Source organism: Mustela lutreola, chromosome 1, assembly GCF_030435805.1.
Source record: "Mustela lutreola isolate mMusLut2 chromosome 1, mMusLut2.pri, whole genome shotgun sequence".
Lineage (NCBI taxonomy): Eukaryota > Metazoa > Chordata > Mammalia > Carnivora > Mustelidae > Mustela > Mustela lutreola.
In genome coordinates, this window is record NC_081290.1 from 166092939 (window position 1) to 166105824 (window position 12886).

Consider the following 12886-nt stretch of genomic DNA (forward strand, 5'->3'; position numbering starts at 1 on the left):
GATTGAAGAGGGCAGGAACAACTTGAGAGGGGTTTGCAGAAAAGAAGAAGTTGTCTCGGGCCTTAAACCATTTAGGTGAGGAGAAGAAAGAAGAAAAGCATTACAGGGAAGGGAAGAAGCACAAGAAAAAGCAAAATATTTCAAATGAAACTTAGGAGGAATAGAAAATGAGAATATCTGAGTAGGATGGAGCTCAGTTATAAAAGGCTGTAAAAGTTAGGCATGGGATTGGGAGACCCAAGACAGAGAGGAACATAGAAAGAACACCGATTTTGGACTTGGCTCACCTTGGTTTGAATCTTGCCTCAACCAATGGATAACATTGGGAAAGTTATTCAACTTTAGTTGTTTGTTCTCAGATAAGCTCTTGATTTTGGTGTTTGTTTTTAAGATGCTCTATATTATATCTTATTGTCCCCTACTTCTTTCCCAAAAAACAAATCAGCCAATGCACAAGAGAGATTAGCTCCTGGTTTCTGGGTTAGATGAGACAATCTGGGACACTGGATGAAGGAAGAGTCTCAGGCTGTGGGCACTTACTTGGCCTTTAGCAGATGCCAGACAATTTGAATAACAAAGAGTACCATGGATCTCATTAAGGAAGCTCTCAGTTTAGAAGAAATGGGCAGTGCCTGGACTTAGGGTCAGTTTAATGAAAATAGTAATGGTGATATGATGGTATATTAACAACAACATGTCTTGGGCACCGGGGTGGCTCAATTAGTTAAGCATACAGGTTTGGTTTCAGCTCAGGTCATATTCTGGGATTGAGCCATGCATCAGGCTCAGCACTCAGTGCAGAGTCTGCTTGTCCTTCTCCGTCTGCTCCTCTACCTGAGCTCTTTCTCTCTCTCTCATAAAGAAAATCTTAAAAAATAGTGTATCTTGTGCACTTAATATGCACCAAGCATTGTGCTAAACGTTATACATTAATTATGTCATTTAATCCTCAAGAGCACTTGTGAGATAAGTAGGACTGCCAACTTCATTTCATAAATAAGAAATCTAAGCCATGAAAGGTGTTAAGTAACTTGCTGAAGGTCACACATCTAAGATTTATCAGAGATAAATTTCAAACCCAGACAGTCAGATTTCATACTTGCACTCTTAACCACTGTGGTTTATAGATCAGACCAGAGCTAGACAAGGTTCTGAGAATCATTTAAAACATGAAATTTCTAGAGTTTCCAATTGCAGTGAACCTTAACTGTTTGGACCAAGTACCTCTCCCCTTACCTTCTTACCTACTTCTGTTAGCAGTACTATACACTGTATTTAGAGAACCACCCCTCTCCTAGCTGACCCATTGAGTTAGGGCAATCTGTCAATCTGCCAATGGGTAGGTAGTTCTCCCTACCCATCAGCCTTGGACTAAGACCCAGGCTGGGCCAATCAGAGTTCTTCCCTGGAATTTTCATTAGTTAAAGGTGAAGAACTGTTATTCCTTTCTCCTGGGATTTTCAAGTGTAAGGATATTACTCTAGAATTGCCCATTGACATGCCCTTAACTATATTAAGAGTATGAGAAGGTTGCTGACACATGTGAAGACTGACTTGAGAGATGAAAAGAGACAGAAATAAAGTTTGATAAAGAGGAAAAGAGAGAAGGAGATTTCTTCCTTTGCCTTTTATCCCTACACTTGCTTATTTGAAAATTGATTATATATATATATATATATATATATATATATTTTTATATATATATATATTGTTATTTTTTTTAGTTAGTATGAACTGGGTTTCTGTCACTTGAAACCACAAGAGTCCTGAACGATATGCCAATCCTCCTAAAAGGTTTAAGGGCAGGGATACCTGGGTAACTGTCAGTTAAATGTCCCATTATTGGTTTTGGCTCAGATCATGATCTCAGGGTCTTGAGACAGAGTCCTGCATTGGGCTCTGTGCTCAGCAGGGAGTCTGCTTGGGATCTTCTGCCCTTCCCCTGGCTAATGTTTGCTCTTTCTCTCTCAAATAAATAAGTAAATCTTAAAAAAAAAAAAGTTTTAAGAGGAAATTCCATACCCAACAGAGCCCCATTTTTTAAAAATTTCTGTGACTATTACATGGGAGTACATACTTTTCAATGCCTTTTTGGAGAACAGAGGTTAAAATGATCCACTAGAAGGTGATTCATGATTATACCTTTGATTTTGGTGATAATAATAATAATGATATTGTTAATTATAGTAATTTTATTATCGTTGACTTATTGAATGCTCACTGCATGTCAGCTACCATGCTCAGAACTGTGCTGGAATCTCATATGATTCCAGTAGTCCTGTGCATAAAGGGCTCCTATTATCCCCACTACACAGATAAAGAAACTGAGGCATGAGGAGGGTTAAGGGATGGCAGGCAAATGGCACATCTGAAGTTCAAATTAGGATCCATATTACTCTAGAGAGTTCTAATACTTACACTCAATTCAGCCACTTCCCTGATAGCATCCAAATATAATATTACAACAAAGCTTATGACAAGCATTTCCCTTATGAAATGGAAAAAAAAATACTGGAGGGGGCAAGTCAGCTGCCACCTTCTGAAGCAGAAAAAAAAAAAAAAAGAAAGAAAAGAAAAAAATACTCAACGAGGAGCATCTTCAAAAAACAAAGCTCAGGAAACTAAACATTACAATAAGCTTTAGAAAAAGACCATATTTTGGAGAACCTATTATTTAAACAGTTGTTATTTTGCTAAGCCATCTGTCCAATTATGGGATATCAATTCTGTCTCAGAGCTCTGTGGTAAAATGGACTAAAAGCAATGCCATCAAAAAGTGTCCCTAGTCCAGCTCTCTCCAGATGCCCCACAATAAGATGTGTGAGTACTCAGACTTTAAACATCTTCACCATGAAATCAAGATGGTCTTACTAAGCTGGGGATGGAGGTGAGGATCATGGAGGTTGGAAAGGAAGCCCTCTGAGAAACCCCATATGATGGATGGGAAACTGTTACAGATTGTTTCCTCGGGTGACAAGACAATGTCCCTTCTTTACTTGTGTTCTCCTTCCACCTACCACACATACACTGGACCTCCTCTACCTGCCACTGTTGTGGCACGGTTTACCACTCCTATCACTGCATTTCCTCATGTCTGGGGCCTGTGTTTGGCCTCTGTTCCTGTTGAATTGCTGTGAGAAGGCATCATGTGTTCTCACAGTATCCAGCACCTATCAGAGTCTCTCCTGCCTTGGAAGCCAGGAGGGAGGATCAGAGGGTAAGGACACATTCCCATGTAAGATCCTAGAACTTTTCCTGCATCCTCCATATGCCAAGCTACCAGGTAGTCCATGTAAAAACACCTCCAATTAGCCATCAAGGACACACCTTTCCCTAAACTAGCTCAAAAGAAGAAAAGACAAGTCTTTAGGATCACATCATGAGATTCAGAAGCTTTTGCCATCTGATAATACCAACTCTTTGTTGCATTTATTTATAACCTCTTTTGCTTCCACCCACTCCATATTTTCCTTCATGGTGACTTCTACATTCAAATATTTGATCCACTTAACACCCTAGTTTCTTAGTGCCTGACATCACTGCCAATGATTAGCTCAGAAATCCTCTTAGCCCATCTCAGCCAACAATTTCCATGCCCATAGCCCAGTCTATTATTACCAGTTGCATCATCCCTAATATCTTGATATCAAACATGCATCTGACCATCATCACCAATATTCCAGTTTACTCTCTACTATACCTAGTTCAATAATATTTGACCCTCTAGAATTTCCAGATCAAAAAACCTATGCTTACTGTTTTCCTACTTTTCATGTTTTCACTCTATCTTCCTTTATTAAAATCAATCCTTTGTATAGACCATCAGTTCCTTTTACTTTTCATCATGGAAGCCATCCTGGACACCTCTAACCTTTGGTTAAACCCAACCCTCCATCTGCCTCATAATTGCAACCAGCTGAATGGAAATTATGAAAAAGATGAAAATACCTTGACTGTTCTCATCTTAAATCCATGACCACAGACCCCAAGGAGAACAGTGTTCTTGCTTCACTTTTCTATTCATTTTATCAACATAGTAATTATTTCACAACTTTTCAATTCTCGAATCTTTAATACCTCTTCTTATGTCTTCACTCTTTGATGTTGGTCTATTTCACTGAGAACAGGGAAGCAATCAGAGAAATTCCTTCTCTTCCTACAGCCACAGTTCCCAGGCTCTGTGCCAACAGGCTCTGCCTTTTCTTCTGCCAGAGGAAAAATTCTTCCTAGAGGTCAACCTTTCCACTGTCCAGAGAACCCTGTTTCCTTTCATCTACAATATTTTAATCCCTATAGTTATTCTATCACTCTCTAAGAATAGCATATCACACAGGAACATGCTGAAACAATACGTATCTTTTTAAAGAAGCAGCAGTTCTCACAGCTACTCTTTACTTGCTCCCTTTATAATAAAATTCCTGATTATATATATTTTTGGTAATTCTTATCTTCACTAATTTACCTTCCAATTGATCTTGAACTCTTTTTGTAGAAGACTGCTAGTGTTCTCAACTATTGGCTCCTCCTTTCTGTAAGGCTCTGGGTGCCATGTGAGAGGCAGTGCCTCCTGCAAGTGGAGTATACCTCTCACAATCATCAGCAGGCTTGGCTGCTTGGCTGGCTTACTCAATAGAATGATAGTAGACATGATATGAGCTATGTTTGAGTAAAGTTTTAAGAGGTATGCCAAATTGCCACCAGCAATCTTGCTCTTCCTCTAAGCTACAATAACTGCAAACCCCTGATTGGAGCTATTCTTTCAGCTTGGGTTTTAAAATGAGAAGTTATAAGTTATAAGAACTTTAGCTGACCCACAGCTGTCAATAGGTAACATGAACAACAAAACATTACCATTTGACAAGTCCTTGAGAGTTGTTAGTTGATCATTATGGAAGCCTTATTCAGCAAACTCTGACTTTTTTTTTTTTTAAGATTTTATTTATTTGAGAGAGAGCAAGCGAGCACAAGCAGGGGGAGAGGCAGAGGAAGAGGGAGAAGTAGGTTCCTCACTAAACAGGGAGCCTGATCCCAGGATCCTGGGATCATAACCTGAGCTGAAGGCAGACACTTGACCAACTGAGCCATCCAGGTGCCCCAAATTCTGACTTTCTAAACAGGCTTGAGTCCCCATCATTCCATGGGAAAACGACACTTGTCAAAATCAGTTCCGTGTTGCCAAATCTAGTAGTCAATTATTGGTCTCCTTATTGAGCCACTGATTATGCCATCCTACTTAAAACATTTTCATGTCTTGGCATCAGGAAACTCACTTTCTCTCTTTTCCTACTGCTTCACCCGACCTTCTGTCATTTTGCTTCATTGGCTCCTCCTCTTCTTGAGATTTAAATGTTGATATCCAAAAATAAATCTATTTTGTACCATTTTCTCTATATCTGTGGCTGGGGTTCTAAAACTAGTTTCTCTTACCCTCACTTTTCCCTTGCTCTTCAAGCTTGAGAATGTAATTTCTTATTCAGTATCTTCACATGCATGTTCAAAATGGTACTCTTAATCACTTCCAGCCACCACTAATAGACCTGCTCATCTCTATTCTTCCTTATTTCAGCAAATGGCACCACCACCACATCATATCCAGTTGCTCAGCCCGAAAGAGACTTGATATTATCTATATTCCTTGCTTTCTCCTGCACTATCCAAAGCTTCCAAACTCGAGCACTTACATCATTATCATTCTGATCTAGTCCCAGATTATCTCTTGCCTGGACTTCAGCAGTAGTCTCCATTCTATACCATATCCCCATTTCTATTCTAGTCATCTTGCACTCCTGCCACACACTGAGCATCCAGAATAGTTCATTGCATCTAAATATAAATTAGATCCCATTATTGCCCTTGCTCAAAACCCTTCAATGCTTTATCATAATTCTTCAGACAAAAGCCAAAACCCTTACCGTGAATGCCAAGGCCCTATAATATCTAGCCCTGGCTATCTTTACAATTCTGTCTTCTGTCTTTTTTCCCCTTGCTTATCCACTTGGAAACCAACCATCTCGATACTAGTTTTTTAAAAGTCTTATTTAAGTTGGATTTTACTTAGTCTGACTCACCCTCCCCAAATCCCAGTATTACTTTATCATTATTTTAAATTGATCTTTAATTGATAACTTTTCACTTGAAAATTTCCTTTCTCTCAGTATTAAACAAGATAAGATCAGGGAAATTGATATTTCAGTTCTCTGATTGAAATAATCATTCTCTAATTTGTCTGTGTATGAGAGTTTCAATGGTCACCTCTTTGATGAGGTGAAGTGGATTATACTATCCTTTGGACTAATAGTATGTAACCTGGCTGGGGTCAATGAAAGTAAATGTCATACTTAAAATGATGACTTGTGAGTTTCTGAATCTTTTGCTGACTTCCTAAACCCTAACTACAACCTGGTCTAAAATTAATAATAATCCCTTATATACCATTTAGTGTGTACAAACACAATCTTTTCAAATCCTTATTTATTTCATCTTCAGCACTATTCTGGAACAAAAGAAGAGGCCCTTATCATTATATTACACTTCACAGAGATGAGAAGGGTCCTGAGTTAGGTCATTTGGATCAAAGTACAGTGCCAGGAAAGAAAAGCTATTTACCACAGCTGGTCTCAAATAGAAGGTCCCCAATGACAGAGACGATAGAGAAGCTCACAAGTTACTATATATAAATCATGTTCAATGCTGGGATTTGCACTCCTCTTTCATAGTACCATAGACCCAGAAGCTATTCAATTCCAAAAGACCTCAGAAATTATTCTGGCTAGCACCCTTTGTCTTTCTATATGAGGAACCTGAGTTTATTAGCCAAGGCTATGCTAGTTGTTGTAACATATAAACTCTCACATCCCAGGGGTTTTACATAATGAAAGTTTCTCTCTCATAGTGGTGATTCTGGGACCCAAGCTCCTTCCATCATGGCTCCACCATCTTCAGCATGTGGCTTCTACGGGCTACTGTGAGAAAAGAAAGAGCATCGAAGTCATGAGTGAGAGGTTCTTAACAGCCAGGCCTGGAAGTAGCACTTACCACTTCTACCCACATTTCATTGGCCAACATTCAGTTCTTTGATCACCCTAATGTCAGAGAGGCTAGGAAATGAAGTCTAGCTATTAATCTAAAAGGAAGGGGAAATGTGACTAGTGAACCCCTGGTGTCAGCCTCCCCAAGCAGGTCCTACAACTGTCTTGAGCTGCCTCCACCCAGTCTACAAGTAGTGGGTGAGGTTGTTCCCAGAACCTCTGTTTCTGGATGTGAATGCCTCCTACTTAGCTACTCTCACCCTTCTCTCCTGCTCTCCTTAGTACGCCAGCCTTCATTATCTGAGTTCTCTATTGTTCCTAATCTCCAGTTTTCCTTACTCCTGGGGATATGTAAAAGAAACAGGGAAAAGGGGAACAGGAGCTGCTAGTTATCCAGGTGAAAGAGCACTTGAGTGGAGATTGTTCTTTTGGAATCATCTAGCATCCTGCTCCCAGCTGTAATCAATTCCCATGTTTCTCCCAATGGCCTGGGTGATAGAACATTAGAACTGAAAGTCCCTCAGAAATAACTAACACCGAGGAAAGAAGATGCCACTGTTATTAATACGGAAACTTAAGCAACAACCCTGGGACTCTCAATTTAAAAAGTGAGATAATGCCTCACATTAGGTTGTCATAAAGATTAAACATGATAATGTTAACCAAAACTCTCTGGCCCAATGCCTGGAGCATAGTAGGTTCTTAATCAATGCTAGTTGGCTTTGAATCCGAGTCAAGTTTAAAGTTGTCATTTTATAGAATGTTTTGTGCCCCCAACCACATGAGATTAATTTGGTGCACAGGTCTCTTAGGGCTCCCTGGCATAATTCCAATATGGGAGGGGGAGTCCCTACACATGCAACACGGAGAAATTCTTAGGCACTGGCAGAATTCAACTCAATTCTGATACTCTCTACCTGCAGATAGCACCAGGTTACACAGGTTAAAGATTCAGTCTTGCAAAACTGCCCTCCTAACCCCCAACCCCTACCCCAGTTCAAAAGCCAGTTTGCAAACCTCAGGCCCTTACCTGCCCTTCTGACTGACTGGCTATAGTTCAGGGGTACAAATGACCTCCTCCTTATGTTTGATTTATTTGCTAGAGCACCTTATAGAAAGCAGGGAAACACTAACATTTATCATTTTATTAAAGTATATGATAAAAAGGAAACGAATCAACAGCCAGATGAAGAGATACGGCAAGGTCCTAAACAAAAGAGCTTCTGATGTCATGAAGTTTGGGGCCCCACTTCTGGCACCTGGGAGCATTCTTGATTCCACAAGCACAGAAGCTCTTTGAAAAAGGACCAAGAAGCTGTTCTCTTGGGTTTTCATGGAGACTTTATTATATACTCACGACTGGTTAAGTCAATGGTCATTGCCAATTAATTGGACCTCTAGCCCCCCTTTCCTCCCCAGAGATCAGGAGGTGGCACTGAAAATTCTAACCCTCTAATCAGAGTTGTCTCCACTGGCAACCAGCCCCCATCCTCAGGCACTCCCCCATCAACCCAGTCACCTCATTCACATAACAAAAGGCACCTTTGTCACTCTCAAAACTCAGGAAATTCCAAAGGCTTTGGGAGCTGTGAGCCAGGAACTGTGAACAGACCAAATATATGTGAGAAATACATATATTGGTCATCTAAATGAGCAAATGTATTTTTCTTATAAATCACAATATCACAACAAGCTAGAATATGATCTGTTAAATGACCCAAGCGCTGTATCAGGAGCCCACAGTCACCTGGAAAGATCCAGGAGCTGCCTGCTGGGATTGAGAGCAAAGGCTGGATCCAGCAAGCTGCTTTCACATACTAGAGCTAACACCAAGCCTGGGTCTCCCCCTACCCAACTCTTCCTCCCTTTCCCATCATTCCCTCTAATCAGCAGACTCAAAGCCAGGGAAGCTCTCCCTAAGGAGCATCAAAATCCCATCATGAAACCCACCCCATCACAGATAAATTCTCATTTACATTTACATTTCCTTGCTATGTGACTTTGGACATTTAATAAATGGTAGTTATTATTTTTATTATTGAGTTCATTATTATTTCCAGAGCACACCGATGTTACCACCCTCAGAGGGTCTTCACCGCCTCCTGGAAAACATCCTGCCCACTACCAAGACCCAAAAATGTATTGTTTTATATGAGAAAGGCAAGTGCATTAACACTTGCTGCTCCTGAGCATGGGATCCAGCCAAACTTACCACACATACTCTCAAACTGGTCCTTGAGGCATGTAAAGATGATTTCCCACAAGAATGAACTATCTGTCATGACAGAGTTCTCTGGTGTCCTGATGATGTGTGCAGTGAGATTGAGGAGCCTGAAAGACAATGGTAAGGTCACTAGTGCTTGTCTTGGGATTTACAAAGTTCTAAGAGATGGGAAGGAAGAGAGACATCATGGAACCCAGGCCCACGAGCCCAGTGCTGCCTGCCATGACAATTCTGCAACATGAGGACACAGTTCTATACAGCTTCTGCACCAAAGGGCTCCAGGACGGAAGACCTATGGCAGCACAGGGAAGCAGTTTGTGCTCTTTACGCCTAGTCCTTGATCCAGTCAACAACACGAGCTCTGTCATGTGTTCTCAAGGTCCTTATCACTCATTTTCACCACCCCAGAAAAGATGCAACTGATTTTTCTTTCAGATTCCCATAGCATTTTTACCCACTCCTATAACCAATCCAATATACTTTAACTATGATTTCTTGTCTTTATCCCCAACAGGGTGACAAATCATGTCTTACTCCTCATCTGGGGTGAATAGGTGTTCAATAAATGTTTGTAGACTGACAACGGGCCTCTTTGGCCAGATACCTACATGCTCCTAACTCCCAACTTTCACTTGACATCGGATCCCATCTCTCTGCGGACCTGACTCCCAGGCATGCTCCGTCTTCTCTGGCCCAGCCTTGTTGTTGAGGAAGCATGGAGCCCCATCCAACGTCAGGATTTTGCTGTGCTCCTGAAGTCTGGGAAGTGTCCTCCCTCATCCCCATTGGCCTTACCACATTTGAGAGCTGCCCCAGCAGGCTGGGGCTTTCCCTGTACTTCTTCTCCTCAGAGCCCAGACCCAGGCAGGAAGGTCTCATAGAATAGGCACAGGTTTGACAGTGAGAGTCTATCCCGTTGGGAATAACGCCATTTGTTGTAAATCAGCCACCATCGCCACTCCTTAGCTTCTTCCACTATCAATGGATGAAATGATACCAACCGCAGAGTAGAAATGAGAATGAAGATAGAGGTGAAAACACCTTGAAACAGGGTATTTGTTCAGTCAGCTCTGCCTTTGTCCACAGTAGAAAGCCAAAAGCATTTAGACATTTCACTCACACCAGTGTTTGGATAAGGTGCCTCCATGAGACCCTCCATCCCTGGTGGACACCACCCTCCGGGTGAGAGGGCTGCTAGCGGTGTGCCTCCCGCATCGACACTCAGACTGCAGAAATCCTCACAAGTGGGCAAGGCAGGTGGAAAAGGAAGGTGTAGGCGTTTCTTAGGTATTGTCAAACAAGTGGCTCAGCAAAATAGGAAGTGGCAGAGAGCAGAGACTGTCTGTGTTATTTCAAGCTTGATCACATCTCACATGCTCTGCTGAGCCAGTGAACAAAGCAGCCCTCAGAAAACTGGTGCTTGGTGTGGGCAGTACTCAGCCAAACTGCTGGCAGCCCTCGATCTGCTCTGTGTGCTCACCAGAGCATCTGACCTCCCCTGTGGCAGCCTCAGTGTCCTTGGGGCTCTTGTGGCATGTCCTTTCAATTCAACATTTATTGAACACTTATCAAGGCCAAGCATTATACTGACCCTTTGAGAGCCACAGAAAAGAAAAACCCACCACCCCTGCACACAATGACCAGTTGAGAGTTTTCTTAACCAACACTTCTAGCAGGTGACTCTCTGACTCAAGAACTTGCAATTGTTTCCTGTTCCTTTGGATCAAATACAGACACTTTGTCCTGACTTTTAAGTACCTACCTCCACCCTAAGTCCTCCTCTTGCTCACTATAGCATAAATCCTCCATTCCTGTAAGTAAAATGTCCTAATTGTGCCAGCTCTTCCTGTCTTCTCCAGTCATGCTGTAACTTTTTGCTATCTACACCTTTCAAGACCTAGCTCAAATTCCATGAACCTCTATATAATCTTTCTTTTCTAAACTCCAGTTCACTGATATCAAGCCATAGTCTAGCACTAAATTACTCCTTAATTGCTTCACACAGTCTCTCTCTCTCTGTGCCTCTCTCCCTCTCTCACTAGATTATAAGGTCCTGAAGGGCAGAGGCTATTCAATTAAGCTCAATTCAACAAATATTTTTGAACACCTACCATTATCCCCTGCCTATATCTGTTGATGTCTTGACTGACAGGCTCGTCCATGCTCTGGGCTACTCCAGGAAAATGAACAGCTTTCATGATAAAGAGTTTAAGCCACAACCTTATGCAAATCTCAGCACTGTGACCTTCCCTTCATGACTTCAGGGCATCCTGAAATAAGACGGAACTACAATCCATCCTCAAAGCCACCTTGAGAAATAGGAAACCACTTGTTCTCCCCTTTTAAGGCCAAGCATCTTGAGGTTCACACCTGAACACAGCAGTAAGCAGGTGTGGGAATGCCCACTTCATCCAGCCGGGAGAAAGTACACCCCCCGTGGCTGGGTCTACTGCTGGGCAGGAGGGTGAGCCCCGGAAGGGGGGTGGCAGCCTTTCTTTCTTTTTTAAATTTATTTCTTATTGATTTTCAGCATAACAGTATTCATTATTTTTGCACCACACCCAGTGCTCCATGCAATCCGTGCCTTCTATAATACCCACCACCTGGCACCCCGACCTCCCACCCCCTTCCCCTTCAAAACCCTCAGATTGTTTTTCAGAGTCCATAGTCTCTCATGATTCACCTCCCCTTCCAATTTCCCCCAACTCCCTTCTCCTCTCCATCTCCCCATGTCCTCCATGCTATTTGTTATGCTCCACAAATAAGAGAAATCATATAATTGACTCTCTCTGCTTGACTGATTTCACTCAGCATAATCTCTTCCAGTCCCATCCATGTTGCTACAAAAGTTGGGTATTCGTCCTTTCTGATGGAGGCATAATACTCCATAGTGTATATGGACCACATCTTCCTTATCCATTTGTCCATTGAAGGGCATCTTGGTTCTTTCCACAGTTTGGCGACCGTGGCCATTGCTGCTATAAACATTGGGGTACAGATGGCCCTTCTTTTCACGACATCTGTATCTTTGAGGTAAATACCCAGTAGTGCAATGGCAGGGTCATAGGGAAGTTCTATTTTTAATTTCTTGAGGAATCTCCACACTGTTCTCCAAAGAGGTGGGGTGGCAGCCTTTTATAGGCAGACTGTTTCTGCTCTCTTACTCTGCCTTGAAGTTACTGCAGACCCACCCTATTTTTCCAAGGTAGATGCCTGCCCAGGTCCTGCCTATGTGTTAGTCCCCTGCCTCTGTTCTCTACCCCCAATCCTTCCTACTGCAGGGAGAAGTGCTGGTATAAAGGGAGGCCTGCTGGAGTCTCAGGCTGCTTACCTTTTTGCATGTTTCACTACTGCCATCTAGTGGTTATATGGCATAAGTTAAACTCCGTCCCATCCCCCCACACACCCCTTTTCCCCCCTTCCTTTTTTGAGAGAACAGAAAAGAGCTCTCCTTTTCAACACCAAAAAGTCCTAAAAACCATGGCCAAAGACTGCCAGGAGCTTCAGTATTCTCAGGAAATTACTTGAATGCCTGCCAACCCGTCGAAGTTAGGATCAGGGCCCTTCCTTCAGCCTAGGCATGATGTCTTTCTCTAAGCAGAGAGAGGAGTTGCAAGAAAGGGAGAGGAAAGCA